The following is an 18,283-nucleotide window of genomic DNA, read 5'->3' as shown; positions in this document are numbered from 1 at the left end:
AGAAGGGGGGGTACTGTCACGGTCCCTCCCGTGGCAGAGGTTAGAAGATTTGAGAGATTGGCTGCATGTGAGGTTATCTGACAGCCTCTTTGTTTTCACGTGTTGTTGTTGGTAATGACCACACCTTTTGACTCAGGTGTAGCTGGTGGTCATTACTGCTCCTCTATTTAGTCTGGACTCACACCTCACAGCTGGTGTGTTGTCCTCATCTGAGTTCCTGCTCATCCATTTTCTATTGAAGATAAGTGTACTTCTCCTTGTATTTTGTTCTTCCCATTTGCTTATTGTTTACTAGGCCTCGTTTACTAGGGTGACGTTGGTTCATTCATCTGGGAAGGAACCAGTAGTCTCTGACCCTGTAACTACTCCTAGGGATTTTCAGGGTTACCAGGGCCTAGGTTTACAATGTATGAGTATTCCCACCTTCAGGGTCTATTCATACTGACAGGATTTAGGGCTAGGTTTAAGGTTTCTATCTCACACGAATAAATGCTAATGTGTACGTTCACTGAATATATGTTAATTACTGCCTGAAGAACGTATTTAAAAGAAAATAATAAATCGTTTATTAATTTCAGGTTAAAACAGGAAAATCTGTATATCACTTTGCGTGACTATCAGGCTCCAGACCCAGGTGATGTGGTATAGGAATTGATTATATCCACCACCCAACCAGAAGTCTGGACTAAATCCCTGTACCAGCTAGCACATTGGTGCCAATAATTACTGGAGAGGGAGTCAGGACACGGTTTTTGTATTTAAACCAGGCCCAGGTGTATGGTTGGAGCAGTCCTATCTAGCATGAGTTATAGAGCAGCTATGAGTGAAAAATGAGCTGGGTGCCGAAGCAGACCAGCATAGAGCATCCACACAGTGTAGTATGAATTGTGGACGCTCACTCAGCCGCCTATAACAACCTCACCAATCGTGCAGTTAAGCACTGGGTCTAGATATCAGACCGCATTCACACCAGCAAGTCAGCAAGTAATGCTGCTTGGCATTGGATCAACACCCTGCCTGAGAAGCCGTGTCCTAATTCAAGATCAACGGCTCAACGCGTTTCAATGTGGGACATTAAGCCACATATCATCAGGAGCGATAATCTCCAAATAGAGGTAGCCTGTAGGGCAAAAGTACATAGCCTCACACTGTTGCGTGTTAAGGCTCCGGCGCTGTAGTGGCCATACGCGGCCGCTCGAACGCCGGGATGATATCAGGTAAGCTCCGCCTATGAGAGGGGGTGTGCGCTGGTCCTGCGCGAATAGTCGGCAGGCGCGTCATCCAACACACGCCTCCTGCTCCGCCCAGAGCCCACGTCATAGCACACGCCTCCCTGCCAGCGCAAGCAAGCGCTCATGTATGGGGGGAATCGAAAATTGCGGCTCGCATCATGTCACATAAACGCCTGGCTCCGGTGTCAGTATAGTCGGCAATCCCAGCAGGTAACAGAGTAGTATTATGTGCACACAGTATCAATCATAAAACTATATGTGGGGAAGAAACACAACAGCAAATTAGACCGCATATCTCCATATTATTACCGGTCAATCAAAATCCCTATACATTGTAGCTATACCAAACAAAACAAAATAATCAAGATGGGATAAAGGGAAGACGAGCAAAGGAGAATGTCAATGTATATTCAATATATGCATGGACAACAAAATCCATGCACACATCCATAGATATGGACTCTATCTGGTCTAAATGAAGCAAGCGTTTGAGATCGCCTCATTTAGACCTTTAGGCTGGATGGTTTGTAGCTTGAAGATCCACATAGCTTCTTTGCGGAGTAGTGGTGTATCCACGTCTCCACCGCGTGTGGATCTATTTTGTAATGCGATCCCTTGGACCCGCAATTCATCTGGGTTACCATCATGCTTCTCACGCACATGACGAGAAACCGTAGTATCCCGTAAGTTGCGGATATCTGATAGATGTTCGCCAAATCTCCTCCTGAGCTCGCGTTTGGTCTTGCCAACGTACTGTAGGCCACATTTACAAGTAATCAAATAGACCAAACCCACCGAGGTACATCTAATAAAGGACCGGATATTATATTTTTCTCCAGTGGAAAAACTGGTGAAGAAAGCTCCCTTATTGATGTACTTACAGATAATGCAAGACCCACAGGGGAAGTTGCCTTTTGCTGTGTTTTTCAACCAAGTTTCAGGCATAGGGCGAGTATATAGACTGTGTACCAATCGATCATGTAGATTGGAACCACGTCTATATGTAACCGATGGACGGTCAGGTATAGATGATCCAATGTCTGGATCCGACTGGAGGATGGACCAATGGTTCTCCAGGATTTCACGGACTTGACGATGGGCCTTGTCAAAATTTCCTAGGATACGTGGGGTAGAGTCGGTGTTAGTCCTAACTTTAGGGACCAATAATTCGCCCCGATTCGCACTCATAGCATGATGATATGCCTTCTTCAAAGTATGTGCTGGGTATCCTCTATTTTTGAACCTGCATTTTAGATCTGATGCTGCGGCCTTGAATTCTCCAAGTTCAGAACAATTCCTCCTGGCCCTGAGATACTGTCCCTTCGGGATACCACTTCTCAAGGCCAGGGGGTGTCCGCTCTCCCAATGTAGGAGACTGTTCGTGGAAGTTTGTTTTCTGAAGAGTTTGGTGTTAATTCTCCTGTCCCTACCTATCGAAATGGTCAGGTCAAGAAACGTTATCTGGCTCTCTTGCATTTCAGATGTAAAAAAGAGGCCGACCGTATTGGTATTAAGGGTCTCTACAAATTCCAGAAATACAGTTTTGGTACCATTCCACAATATCAGTACATCATCCAGATATCTAATCCATAACTGAATACAGGATGTGTATTGTTCCATCGTGTCCGTAAATACCATTTCTCTCTCCCACCAGCCCAGGAAGAGGTTTGCGAATGTTGGGGCACAGGGACTACCCATCGCAACCCCCCTGAGCTGGTGGTACATACGTTGATCAAAGAGAAAGATATTACGTGTCAGAATAAAGTTCAAGAGTTGCATGATGAAGGCATTATGGCGACGACAATGATCACCCCTTTGAAGGAGAAACGTCCCCACAGCCTCACACCCCAAATCATGGGGTATAGAGGTGTATAGGGCCTCCACGTCCAAGCTCGCCAGCCAGACACCCTCATCGCAATAAATGCCATCCAGCCGCTGTAGCACATCCATTGTGTCACGGGCATAAGAAGGCAGGCTCACTACAAATGGACGCAAGATGATGTCTACATACGTGCTAATATTTGCAGTGAGGCTGCCTATGCCCGAGACAATGGGTCTGCCTTTCAGGAGAGGGCCCTGCTTGTGTAGCTTGGGCAGACTATAAAATGTAGCAAGGACAGGGAATTTAGGTAATAAATATTCATACTCTGCCTTACTAATAAGTCTCTCCTCCATTGCATCACTTAAAATTGTCACGAGCTGGGCCCTGAATGTAGATGTAGGGTCAGAGCCCAAGATGTTGTAGGTCTTTTTATCCTCCAGGAGTCTGAGACACATGATACGGTATTTATCCTGGTCCAGGACGACAATATTGCCGCCCTTATCTGAGGGCTTAATGACAATATTTGTATTCCTCTCCAGTTGTTCTAAGGCGGCCCTTTCCTCAAAGTTCAAGTTGTCATGTCCCATGGAAAAGCCATCCAATTTATGGAGGTCACGGGTTACCACATTTAAGAAAGTATCTATTGGAGTATTATCATTAAGGGGTGGGAATATTTTAGATGGGTTCTTTAGATCCGTATATGGACCATCACCTATATTTCTATCCCCCTCCTCAGAAAGACCCACCAAGAGGTTCAGATCCTGAAGGTCCTCAACATCTATGCCCAGCTCATGACACTGTCGTTTGTTATGCATAGAAAAGAATTTCTTCCACTTTAATTTGCGCACATATAGTTGTAGATCTTTGATCCAGTAAAACAGATTGAACTTTTGAAGGGGTACAAAAGATAAGCCCTTTTTGAGGACCTCTATTTGTGATGAAGAGAGGTCACACTGGGACAAATTACAGCGCCGGAGCCTTAACACGCAACAGTGTGAGGCTATGTACTTTTGCCCTACAGGCTACCTCTATTTGGAGATTATCGCTCCTGATGATATGTGGCTTAATGTCCCACATTGAAACGCGTTGAGCCGTTGATCTTGAATTAGGACACGGCTTCTCAGGCAGGGTGTTGATCCAATGCCAAGCAGCATTACTTGCTGACTTGCTGGTGTGAATGCGGTCTGATATCTAGACCCAGTGCTTAACTGCACGATTGGTGAGGTTGTTATAGGCGGCTGAGTGAGCGTCCACAATTCATACTACACTGTGTGGATGCTCTATGCTGGTCTGCTTCGGCACCCAGCTCATTTTTCACTCATAGCTGCTCTATAACTCATGCTAGATAGGACTGCTCCAACCATACACCTGGGCCTGGTTTAAATACAAAAACCGTGTCCTGACTCCCTCTCCAGTAATTATTGGCACCAATGTGCTAGCTGGTACAGGGATTTAGTCCAGACTTCTGGTTGGGTGGTGGATATAATCAATTCCTATACCACATCACCTGGGTCTGGAGCCTGATAGTCACGCAAAGTGATATACAGATTTTCCCGTTTTAACCTGAAATTAATAAACGATTTATTATTTTCTTTTAAATACGTTCTTCAGGCAGTAATTAACCTAGGTTTAAGGTTTCCTCAGGTGGTGACCGTTTCCCTTTTCCAACACCTTGAGTCCTAGTTCCTGGTCCTTTTCCTTCTGTTGTCTTGCTGGTGTTCCTCCCATCCCTGTACATCGTGACAAAATCCTAGCATCTGTTGTTATTGGGATGAAAGTGCTGTCTGATACAACCAGTTTTGGGGTGTATTGAGTTAATATATAAGTAAATCCATTTCTCCTTGATTCTGGGGTGATATTGCGTTCTGACACAAACCGTTTTGGGGTGTATTTAGTTTATATATAAGTACTTGCGGTCTGGCATGCTGCATGGGTGAAGAAAGCTCAATCCTCGGGCTTAAGAACAAAAAAATGAAGACACTACAGGTGATCACACCATAAAGGCCCCAGATAACCCGAAAAGGGTTTGCTGCCGAGGCCACCATTCACCAAAGCAGAACACTTCTCTACACACTTTTAGGGTGGTCAAATTCTTTTACCCTTAATTTGGATGCCTTAATCAGTAGTTCTGGAGTTGGTGTGAAATAGCAGCCTGATACTACACACTTTAGGGTCAGTTCACACTTCAGTTATTGGATCAGTTATTACTATCATTTTTTTGTGAGCCAAAACCAGTAGTGAAGCCTACTCAGAGATAAGGTGTAGTGGAAAGATCTGCACCTGTTCTGTGTTTTTGACCCAAACCTGCTTTGATTCTACACATTTAAAAGGTGTTCAAATTCTTTTAAGCTTGATTCGAGTTAGTGTGAAATTGTGGCCTGATACTATTGCTCTTTTACCCTTGCAGTTAATGTTACGGTACAGTATGTCTGACAGACAGGCGAGGATCAGAGATCTACTGCTTCCTGTGGTAGGTGGGCAAGTAGCAACGATGATAGTCGTGTGTCACACCTATGACAGGTGTTAGAAGGTCTGAAACATTATCTGCACATTAGTGATCTGACAGCCTCTTTTTGTTTCACCTTGTCTGTGTGTTGCTGGTATGTCCACACCTCCTGTTCAGGTGTGGATCATGTGACCTTTACTTATCCCTATTTAGTCTGACTTCACCCATCACTCCTTGCTCTGGATAGCTTCATTTGGTTTTGGAAGAGCTGGAGTGTGGTTCTTGTTTAAGTCCTTTTCATCCATCATCCTCAGAAGTTAAGTGTTCCGCTTGTGTTTTACATTTTCCACTGGTTTGACCAAAGGAACCCTCCTAACCACTGCTTCTACCGGGCCACACTCCAGCTTTAGAGGTTCTCTACCAAACTGCGCATGACAGGCATGCCTAAGCTGAAAGTATCTGAACAAACTATGTTGGGGTAGATTAAAATCTTGCTTCAGACTGCTAAAAGATCTGAACAAACCCCTATCATATAATTGGGTGAGATAACGCACTCCCTTTTGGGGCCAAAATTCGAATTCTACTAATGAGAACAATTCCGGTGAGCCTCTATTTTTCCACAATGGCAAATATGGCGACCAAGTAGGAATATTCTCCAGAGTTACTCATCTGACTCCATTTGACCCAGATCTTCACTGTCGCAGCCATAGATTGGGTATAGTGTTCTGCAGAGCCAGCCCCACTCCTGTATTCCAAATTCGTAAGCGCTTCATAGGACCCCATCAATGCTGCCTCTAGCACTAATGCCGGATTGCCCGAGTCAGCCTTTACCCACCAGGCCACTTAACTCAGCTACACAGCCACATAGTACATGTACATATTTGGCAAAGAAAGGCCTCCCTGTAGGTAGGTTGCCTGAAGGGTGCACCTCGCTATTCTGGGAGAGGATTTGTTCCATAGAAAGGGAGTGATCGCTTTATCCACTGTAGTGAAATGTTTCTTGGAGAGTAGTATCGGGGCAGCCCTATATAGGTATAGCAACTTTGGGAGAAGAATCATTTTTATAATATCGATACGCCTCAAAGGTTGGTTCTCCCAAGCGTCTAATTTTTTAGTAAAATACTGCACTGTGGGAACAACATTTAGGTCATAAAACTTCGCTACCTCTTAGCGAATAATAATCCCCAAATATGTAAATTGCTCAACAATCTGAAGCCTAGTATTCAATGAGATGTGAGATGGATTAAATCCATCAATTGGGCAGAGACTTGACTTGGCCCAGTTCACACGAAGCCCCGAGAAGCTACCAAAATGGTCCACAACCTGTAAAAGGGTATCTAAGGACTTCCCTGGATCAGCTAGGTATACCAACATGTCATCAGCATATAGCGAGAGTTTCTCCGTAATTCCTGCTATTTCCCAACCTTCTATGTTTGAGTCAGAGGAAATGAGTATCGACAGAGGCTCCATTATTAATGCGAATAACAAGGGGGAGAGAGGGCAGCCTTGTCTTGTGCCTCTATCTAAGGAGAAGGGATCTGATGTATACCTATTCACTCTGACTCTTGCTGAAGGGGATCTATAAAGCACCAGTAGCCAGCACAGAAATTTCGCAGGGAACCCCATACGCTCTAACACTGCCCACATAAAGTCCCACTCTACTGAATCAAAAGCTTTTTCATTATCCAAGGAAGCAAGGACCCTCATACCTCGATTATCATGTTTAACCTGAAGATTAGTGAACAAACGTCTGAGATTAATATCGGTAGTCTTCCCAGGCATGAAACCCGACTGATCTACCCCCACTAAGGAAAGAATTACCTCCCTCAATCTCAATTAGGGATCGACCGATTATCGGTTTTACCGATATTATCGGCCGATATTCAGGATTTTGACAGTTATCGGTATCGGCATCTATTTTGCCGATATTCTGATAACGTATGGGGAACACAGATCGAGCTGCTCACAGCGATCTCAGTGTTCCCTCAGCAGCACAGGGGAGAAGGAAGCAGTGTCTCTCTCCCCCTGTGCTGCTGCCGCTGCCGCTAATGAAGAGACAGATGGGAAGAGGAGGGGAGGGGCTGTGGCCACTGCGCCACCAATGATGTTAACTTATTCATTCAAATTGAACAGGAGGCGGAAGCTGGCTGCAGAATCACATAGCCGGCTCCCGACATCTATGAGCGGTAGCTGCGATCCGCAATAGTTAACCCCTCAGGTGCCGCGGATCGCAGATACCGCTCATAGAGGTCGGGAGCCGGCTATGTGATTCTGCAGCCAGCTCCCGCCTCCTGTATATGAATAAATGAGAGATTTATCTTCATTGGTGGCGCAGTGTGCCCCCCAAGCCCCCCAATATTATTCATTGGTGGCGCAGTGCACCCCCCAAGGCCCCCAGTATTAATCATTGGTGGCGCAGCGCAGTGCGCCCCCACTCCAAAAACATTGGTGGCGCAGTGCGCCCCCCCACCATTAATCATTGGTGGCAGTGGCCACAGGGTCCCCTCTCCCCTCCTCCTCCGATCGGAGCCCCAGCAGTGTAAGCCTGGGGCTCCGATCGGTTACCATGGCAGCCAGGACGCTATTGAAGCCCTGGCTACCATGGTTAGCTCCATGCTGCTGTGTGCACAAAGCACAGAGCAGCAGGGACAGTGCGAGATCCTATTCACCCTGATAGAAATCTATCAGGGTGAATAGGACAAGGGTTCTAGTCCCTAAGGGGGTTAAAAGTTAGTAAAAAAAAAAAACACCAAAATATTAAAGTATAAATGAAAAAGAAAGATTTACAAAAAAAAATTAAAAATACACATTAACAATGTTTATTGTTAATGTGTATTTTTAATTTTTTTTTGTAAATCTTTCTTTTTCATTTATACTTTAATATTTTGGTGTTTTTTTTCAGCAGATTTGTGTAGTATTTAAAAAAAATTAAAAATAAGAAAATTCACTGAATATCGGTATAAATTATCGGCTATCGGCCTGAAAGTTCACAAATTATCGGTATCGGCCCTAAAAAATCAATATCGGTCGATCCCTAATCTCAATGCCAGTATCTTTGCAAAGATTTTGACGTTGAGATTCAGAAGTGAGATAGGCCGATAAGAGCTACATTGATCAGAAGGCGTCCCCCTGTTTATGTATTACTACTATTGTTAACTCCGAAAAAGAAGGAGGCAGTAAACCTTGTTCCAGCGCATATCTCAACAACTTCCCCATTCTAGTAACAAGGTCTTTTGAAAAACGCTTATACCATTCAGCTGGAAATCCATCAGGACCCGGGGTCTTTTTGGTTGCTAAAGAGTTAATGGCTGTTTCAATCTCAGAATCTGATATGTCCGCCGCCAGGGCCTCCCTATCCAGTGAGGGGCTGTTAATACCTGCAAGAAATTTGGCACTCTCTCCCGGGGGGTTCGTGGTTTTGGGGGCATACAGGTTCGTATAATAGGAGGCAAACTGACGGCTGACATCTTTAGGCTCCCTCAATAACACTCCCTGGTCATTCAATACTCCCGCCACTATCGTTTGCTGGGTCTCAGATTTAGCCAGATATGCCAAAGCTCTACCACATTTATCGCCATCTGAAATTTTTTTTGTCTCTGATTCAAGAGTTTCTTTTGAGTATACTCAGTTAAATGCAGATTAAACCTACGTTGTGCATCTAGCCACAAATTCTGGTTCGCACTACAAGGATCTAGTATGTACATCCTCTCGCTATCTCTCTCCAATTTCGTTCGCTTGATATTCAATTCCTTTCTGTGAGTTGCTATTGCAGAAATTAATGCTACCCTCACCACCGACTTAAAGGCATCCCATTCCACTAGGGGATCAACAGATCCTTCATTTTCCATCCAATAGTTTCCAATGACATCTAGACACTCACTCACCACCGGTAAGACTTCCAGCCACATGGGATTCAAGCGCCATTGTTTATCCGCTGAAGCCAACGGTTGGGACAAAATCAGAAGGAGGGGGGCATGATCCGAAACGCCTCTCGGCAGATAATAACTAGACCTGATATAGGGAGACAGATCTTTACTGACAAAGGCCAAGTCTATACGGGATAATGAGCCAGTGGAAGCCGAGTAGCACGAGAATTGTGTATCTGTGGGATGTAAATAACGCCACGTCTCTATCAGACTATAGGTATCAGCCCAACATGAAAGCGCATTGTTGTGAGAGGCCTGGGGATTCAATCTGTCTCGTATTGGACCTTAAGTGGCATTGTAGTCACCCATAATAATGCAGGGCATCACTGGAAACATTGCTATCTTAGCTATAATCAGGTCTAGGACTTCTCTGCGGAATGGCGGTGGGATATAAAGTCCCACAATTAAATATTGCAACCCTCTGATACTAGCATATAGAATCACATATCTGCCCTGAGGATCTAATTGTACAGAGATTATCTGAAACGGGAGACTCTTAGAAATTAAAATTGAAACCCCTCTAGCGTGGTTTGAGTACACTGCATGATATGTGGGGCCTACCCAGGGACGCCGCAAAGCGAGTACTAGTCTTCCTTGAAGGTGTGTTTCCTGTAGTAACACAATATCTGGATTATACTTCTTTAGATAATTAAACACTAAAGAACTCTTGATCTTATTGTTAAGACCCCTAATGTTCCAGGAAAGTAGTTTAATTAACGCCATTTTACCCACCAGAAAAAAAAACATCCTATGCCTCAGACCGATGAAGGAACAATCACACACACATACACACCCTCTCATAGATAATTTCAAAACGGACACCCTCACCAACCCACCCCGCTCAAGCCTTCCCAACTCACCCTGCCCAAACCGCCCTAACATGGTTGAGCCTATATCCCTTAACTAGCAAACTTTCGGGTATGATCGCCCTACCCTAACACTTTAGAACATGTATACCCTATAGGTATTTTAGTGATGAAAAGCAAGTAAACACTTCCTCGAATTACAGTGGGTGCCTGTTCAGGGTATTGCCACCCAGCATACGTAGATAGGGTTAAAATTAGGGCTGCACGATAAATCGGCAAATGCGATATGGCGATTTGGCCGACCCGAAAATGCCGCGATTATATATGAAGGGGCCCCGCGCACATAACTGGCTTTGTGTGTTAAGTATTTTACTAGTGTGTGAAACAATCTCTCTCCTATTGATAACAGGTCCAGCCTCTGTACTCACTGTCACTATGAATGCACTACAGCGAACGGGAGCGAGCGGGCCGGCGCGTGACTGACGTCACTTAGTAACGCTCTTGCTTCCTGAAGTGGGAGGAGCGTTACTAAGTGACGTTAGTCACGCGCCGGCCGGCCAGCTCGCTGCCGCTCGCTGCAGTGCAATCATAGTGACAGTGAGTACAGAGGCGGCCATGTTATCAATAGGAGAGAGATGGTTTCACACACTAGTAAAATACTTAACAGTTATGTGCGCAGTTTAGGACACATGAGGGGACACATAGGGCCATGAGGGGAACCAGCATAAGATGCTATATGTCTTATGCTGCCCCCCCCTCATGGCCCTGTGTCATAGCACAGATCCCCTATAACAGCGTCCTCCACAGATCCACCCCATAACAGTGCCATCCACAGGTCCCCATAAGTGTCCTCCACAGATCCCCCATAACACTGTCCTCCACAGATCCCCCACATAACAGCGTCCTCCACAGATCCCCCACATAACAGCGTCCTCCACAGATCCCCTACATAACAGCGTCCTCCACAGATCCCCCACATAACAGCGTCATCCACAGATCCCCCACATAACAGCGTCATCCACAGATCCCCCACAACACAGCGTCATCCACAGATCCCCCACAACACAGCGTCCTCCACAGATCCCCCACAACACAGCGTCCTCCACAGATCCCCCATAACTATGTCATACCCAGCCGCGTCAGCGGCTCATATGGGAAAATCCAAGCAAATAGACCTCTAGCACAATTCCCTTAAAATATTGCATCGCACATCGTTATCGCAATTTTTAGGGCCCTAATCGCAATCGCACAAAATTCCTATATCGTGCAGCCCTAGTTAAAATCCTATCACTAGACAACACCCAAGATTAGGAATAATAACAGGAATAAAAGTAGTGCGGTGGAATCTAACACTCCCACCCCCCCCTGACATTAAATCAATTATAAACTTTTCAAAATGTCACCACCAGGGTTCAGTCAGTCAGCGATGAGGCCTGGGATTCAAATTCCTGTCGATCCAATCTGTCGCTTCTTCAGGAGTATTAAAAAAATACGGACCTCAGTAAATTGCTTCCTTTTCTTTTGAACCTCCGCAGTAAAGTCCGGGTAGAATGACAAGCGGACATTTTCATAGGTTATATTACCCTTCTGTCTGGCGGCCAACAAAATAGCGTCTCTATCTCTGTAGTTCAGGATTCTCATAATGAAGGGCCTTGCAGGAGATCCCGGTGGTAGAGGCCTAGTCGGGACCCGATGTGCCCTCTCTACAACAAAGCAATTGGAGAGAGTGGTAGGATGCAATACCTCTTTTATGAGCTGTTCCGCAAACGTTTCTGGAGTAGAACCCTCCACTCGCTCCAGTAGGCCCAGAATACGGATATTGTTACGTCTGCTACGATTTTCAGCATCTTCCGCTCTGGCTTGTAGCATCTGAACCTGCTGCAATAATTGCCTGGTGTCATTTTCCACCATTTTGGACGCATCTTCCACGTTACTTACTCTTTGCTCCACTGCAGACGTTCGCTCCCGTATTTTGTCAAAATCGTGCCGTAGACAGCTAAGATCCGACTGGAGATGATCTATTTTTGATGTAAGAGCAGCTTGACAAGCCGCAATAGCTTTCATAATTTGAGATGCTTCAGCAGAAGGCACAGGGACATGAGACCCCTCACTTTCTTGCTCTGTCTGACTCATGGCATCCATGTATAGTTTAACAGAAGATAGAGCCACAGAAGGTTTTGCGGCCCATAGAAACAGTCCACAGATACTTGACTGGTCAGGTTAAAGGGACTCTGTCACCACTTTCTAACCCCCCCTTTTAAAAGTATTGTTCTCTCCATGGCGCCCTTGTGATTACAAAGGTGTTGTTATAACATAAATTCGCCGTCTCGTTTTGATAAAAATACCTTTTATCTAACCTGTCAATCTTGTGGATAAGGTGCCCAGGGCGTTTCTGAAGCTCTGAAGCTGCCGCCCGCCGCCGCCGTTGGTGCCCAGCTCCTCCCCTGATCCTTTCAGCGCCGCCTGAATGTAAAGAAATCCGCCTCCGGCTCTCGCTCAGTGCCCCCTCCTCCTTTTCAAAGATCCCGCGCGTGCGCACAGGCCTGTGCTCGTCTTATGAGGAGGTTGAGCGAAGTGCGCGCATGCGCACTTCGCTCAATGAGGCTGATTCTAAATGTCCGCACGGGCGCATCAGGCACAGGCCTGTGCGCACGCGCGGGATCTTTGAAAAGGAGGAGGGGGCACTGAGCGAGAGCCGGAGCCGGAGGCGGATTTCTTTACATTCAGGCGGCGCTGAAAGGATCAGGGGAGGAGCTGGGCACCAACGGCAGCGGCGGGCGGCAGCTTCAGAAACGCCCTGGGCACCTTATCCACAAGATTGACAGGTTAGATAAAAGGTATTTTTATCAAAACGAGACGGCGAATTTATGTTATAACAACACCTTTGTAATCACAAGGGCGCAATGGAGAGAACAATACTTTTAAAAGGGGGGGTTAGAAAGTGGTGACAGAGTCCCTTTAAGTAAGGCACTCCTGCAGACTATCAGGTAATTACTTCACTGAGTCCAGCGTGACTTTAGGATGAGTCAATCAGACTGCTATTGTTTTTCCCCCACTATGCAGGGGGGTAGGTATATCAGTCCCACCCTATGGAAGCACTGTATGTGCCCAGGGGGTCCTCCAGCAGCCACTACAGCGTCTATGCAGACGACCTTCTATTAGGAGAGTCACATAAGGCATTGCACTGGGAGTGCTATCCTGGGAGAGGCACTCACCCACACTGCCCCACTGCTCCGCTCTGACCATCCGGTCTGATAGGAGAGCTCCGGCACACCAAGATGGCGCTCACGATCGCGGCTCCGTCTCCGCTCCCGCCACTGGTCGCGGGCGTCCTCCCGGCACTAGCAGCTCACCTCAAGCTGATAACTCCTGATGTGGTGCCGTCCTTGCAGAGTGCTTCCTCTGCTTCGCCAGCACCCGACACAGCGCCGCTCCACAGACTCTTCACCCGACACCTTCCCGCTCTCACCCCTGCGCCGTCAGCGCTCTCAGGATGGCACTTAAGCCACAGCAATCCGGTCAGTGCGGTATGACCCCAAAGCTTGAGGGTCTTGATGTAACCTGTGGGATCTTGAATAACCCCTGTTTTGCCAGGTGTTTTAAGGGTTTTTATCAGGATTCTGGAGGAGCACTGAGACTTTGCTTCCTCATGCCATGCAGGTTAGGCCACGCCCTGGGCTTGTGAATAAGTGAAGTTTAAAGAACTGGAGTTTAAAGGGATTCTGTCACCTCATTTTCGGTTATAGATTGCCGCTAGCATGTCCGCAATATACCGGTCCTATAGGGCTGTGTGTTTTTATTTTGTTTAAAAAATGATTTTAGAGATATGTAAATGAGCCTTGTGAGAAGGCTGTACGAACCTTCTTGGAGCCCAGCCACGCCCCCCTGTGAAGGAGCCCAGCACCGCCTATGTCCTCCAAATGTCCTCCTTTCGTCACAGTTAGATTGCCGTAATCTCGCGATGCGCGAGCTCGCTCATGCCCAGTGCCGGTATACTGTTCCTTCCCTATGCTGGCATCGGACTCAGTGAAGGAACTGCGCATGCACCAGGAAGGTTCGTACAGTCCCTTGGGCACCTTACTAGGCTCATTTACATATCTCTAAAATAATTTTTTAAACACAATAAAAGGACACAGCCCTATAGGACAGGTATATTGCGGACATGCTAGCGGCGATCTAGCCGTGCATGTCCGCATCTCTATAACTGAAAACAAGGTGACAGAATCCCTTTAAAGGGGTATTCCCATCTTGTTAAATCAGCCTGAGCTGCAGTTACAGCAGAATTCACTTCCTGGTTTGAGGCTTCTAAAGCTGGGCGGGCTTAGGCAGTTTGAGTGAAGGCCGGCCACACCTCCTTATGACATCACACTGAGAACTCAGTCCTTGCGTGCTCCTTCATGTGAAGAGTATGAGTCATCAGTCTGGCAGCCTGCAGTGTCTGTGAGGCCCCTCCCCCTGCTGGGGAATCATCAGAGAGCCATGTGAAGTGAGCTCACTGTACAGTAACACGTGGCTGTTCTGCAGTTTTACACACAACATCTCTGTCTGATCTTTTACAAACCCATTCTGTGCATCAAAAACTATAATTACATATTATACATTAGCTCAAAAGCTTGACCAACTCCCACCCACCAGCACTGATGCAGATTTGTTTCCATTACAGCTGTACTCCAGTTGTGTATAAACCTTACACTATGTATCTGTATAGATGCATATACAGCTCAACTACATGTGGCTACTCCAGTCCCCTAACATCACTTTGGCTGAATGGCTTTCTATACAGCCCTGCTACATCTTTATTCTACTCCCCCACTAGCACTGTGTCTGAAAAGCTTCATATACAGCTCTGCTACATCTGTCTGTTTATCTCTTCAACCAGCACTGTGTCAGAACTAGGGCTGAAACGATTCATCGATTTAATCGATGTAATCGAGGCAAAAAAATCCTCGATGCAGTTTTTCTGCATCGAGGATTCGTTTAAATCACATGACCACAGAGCGTGAGTGAAATTAAGCTTCTCACTCACCGCTCCATGGCCTCCCGTCAGCACTGCGCTGCAGGACCTTGCGTTCACACATCGTCAGCACGCTGGCTGCCGCTGTGTGTGACGTCAGGTCCCCAGTGCGTGCTGGGATGAAGACGCGTCTCCTGCGGACTCCGTGTGTCGGCGCACTCTGCACTGAAAGGTAAGTATAAAGTTAGCAGAGGCGGCGGGGCGGTAAATGGTGGCACCTGTGATTTGGCATGGGGAAATGGGGGCACCTGTGATTTGGCATAGGCTGGGGAAAACGGGGGCACCTGTGATTTGGCATGGGGAAATGTGTGGGCAGCTGTGGTTTGGCATGTATAAAGTTATTGGCGGGGGGGGGGGGGGCACCTGTGATTTGGCATGTATAACGTTATTGGTGTTAGAGGGGTTAATGGATGCACCTATGATTTGCCATGTATAAAAGTATTGGGGGGGTTAATGGGGGAACCTGTGATTAGGCACTCGGAGGGTTGATCTGGGGGAGTGGGGGACATGGTGGATGGCATGGAGGCACTGGGAAAGGGGGACATCATGGCAATCTGGATGAAGGGGCTGATGGCAGTGCCATCATGGGGGCACTAGGGGACATGGCATGGAGGGGCTGCTGAACTGATGGCACTGGGAAAGGGGGACATTTTTATAAAGTAATACATTATTTTAAGAAGGTTTTTCTTATTAGATTACTCGATTAATCGTAAAAAATAATCGATAGAATACTCGATGACTTAAATAATCGTTTACTGCAGCCCTAGTCAGAACAGCGCATATTCAGCTCTGCTACATCTGTTTATCTCTTCCACCAGCATTGATGCTGACCCGCCACATATACAGCTCTGCTACATCAGTCTATTCCTTTCCCCATTAGAACTATGGCTGAACAGCAGCATATTCAGCTCTGCTACATCCATCAGCCCCCCCCCATATGCCTCCATCAGCCCCCAAGTGCCTCCATCAGCCCCCATATGCCTCCATAAGCCCCCCAAGTGCCTCCATAAGCCCCCCAAGTGCCTCCATAAGCCCCCCAAGTGCCTCCATAAGCCCCCATGTGCCTCCATCAGCCCCCAAGTGCCTCCATCAGCGCTAGATGCAATCATGTTGCATATTCGGGGCATTGCAAAACTGGAGAGAGGCTTAGACCTCACTGTGCAGGCACTGACTGGGGTCAGTGAAATGGAGGTGGGAGGAGGAGGGCAAGATCAGGACTATCAGGTCAGCAGTTGGGTTAATGTAGGAAGAAGGGGTAGAGGAAAAAGTAGGGCCGGCTCCAGGTTCATGTGGGCCCTTGGGCGATAAATCCTAGTGGGCACCCTTAAGGCATTTTTTGACATTTACATGTCCCTCTGTGGCTTCCAAACGGTATAATGACACCCAGTGGCCCCTATACAGTATAATGACCACTAGTGGCCCTTCACACAGTATAATGACCCCCCAAATCCCCCCCCCACTGTATAATAACCCCCAGTCACCCCCCATTCCGAATAATGACCCCCAGTAGCCCCCACACTGGGGGAATACTGTATGGAGGGGGCTCTGGGGGTCATTATACTGAATGGAGGGTCATTGGGGATCATTATACTAAATGGGGGACACTGGGGGTCATTATACTATGTAAAGGGCCCTCACAGTATAATGACCCCACAGTGGCCCTCCATTCAGAATAATGACCCCCAGTCGCCCCCACACTGGTGGTTATACTGTATGGAGGGGGCACTGGGGGTCATTATATTGAATGGGGGCTCTGGTGGTCATTATACTAAATGGAGGGTCAATGGGGATCATTATACTAAATGCGGGGCACTGGGGGGTCATTATACTGTGTACGGGGCCCTCACAGTGTAATGACCCCCCAGTGACCCCCTCACATACCTATCATTGCTGGAGCACAGGGGACCCGGCGGTTCTGTCATTCACTAACCGCAGCTCCCTGCGCTCCTTCTCTCCTCACCCCTGGGGCGGGCCTGGAGGAGAGAAGGAGATGTGCAGTGATGTAGCTAGAACTGACTGGGCCCCACAGCAAATTTTGTACGGTTCCCCCCAGTGGGTTCACATCACGTTTTTCCTAACGGTTTGATGTATACAAATGTGCAGCACTCTACTTTTTGTATCCTGCAGAGTCCAGTAAAAAAATGCATACGTTAACGTATATGTTTTTTTTTTTTACAATGGAACTGTATGGTGAACGGAGGCCACTGTACGGCATCAGTCTGAGGCATCTGTTAACGCATACATTTTTGGTATACATTAAATGGATGGCAAAAATGGGATGTGAACCCTGCCCTAGTGTCAGAATAAGCCCCAGTACACAGCGGAGCAGCGTGGCGGAGAGGGGAGGCCGCCATGTACTGACAGAGAGCTACCTGGTCCTGGTGGTCAGGGATGAGGACTGTGTTTCCCAAGGATCATTTTCTACTGGGAAATACAGGGCACAGTATAATACACTAGAATATATATAATATAAAGATATAAGCCGAATCTACACCCGAATAATAATACAATTAGGGGGTCATTTATTATATAGAAATACGTCTATGTTAGGCGTATTTCTGACACAGATTGTGGCGCAAAGGTCCTTAGCACCGCAATCTGCATCTTTTCCTGCTCATACCAGGTCTAAAAAAAGTGGTGTGGGCAGGGAAAGGGATACAGTTATGGCAATGCAGTTATTGGATACCACCGTCATATAGTGATAACACCGCCATACAATGATAAAACCACTATACAGTACCGGATAAAAGGGTATAAGAGGGCACAGTACAGGGAATGACTAGGGAAACTGCACAGGGTGTGGTAAGAGGGCACAATGCAGGGTATAAAGGGACACAGTACTGGGTGGGGGCACAGTACAGGGTGGGGGGCACAGTCACAGACCTTGTGACGTTAGAAGGTCCTTATGGTGAATGCGGTTCAGACGCCACCATAATGAGAGGCAGAGGAGTGAGACAGGGGCCCGGGGCCCTGGATGGGCAGGAGGGGTGGACACAGCAAGTAGGTGGAAGGGGCTCTGAGGGGGATTCATACAAGA

At 47.0% G+C, this 18,283-nt stretch overlaps 1 protein-coding gene across 3 annotated transcripts in view; it reads right to left on the bottom strand.

The window, feature by feature from the left end:
• LOC121003535 (gastrula zinc finger protein XlCGF26.1-like) overlaps positions 1-18,283 on the bottom strand; it is a 1,829,815-nt gene that overhangs the window by 1,797,544 nt on the left and 13,988 nt on the right. The gene's annotated exons all lie outside the window — the stretch shown is intronic.

Source organism: Bufo bufo, chromosome 6 (assembly GCF_905171765.1).
Source record: "Bufo bufo chromosome 6, aBufBuf1.1, whole genome shotgun sequence".
Classification (NCBI taxonomy): Eukaryota; Metazoa; Chordata; class Amphibia; order Anura; family Bufonidae; genus Bufo; species Bufo bufo.
The sequence above is the reverse complement of the archived record's forward strand: the minus strand, read 5'-3'. Positions and strand labels throughout refer to the sequence as shown.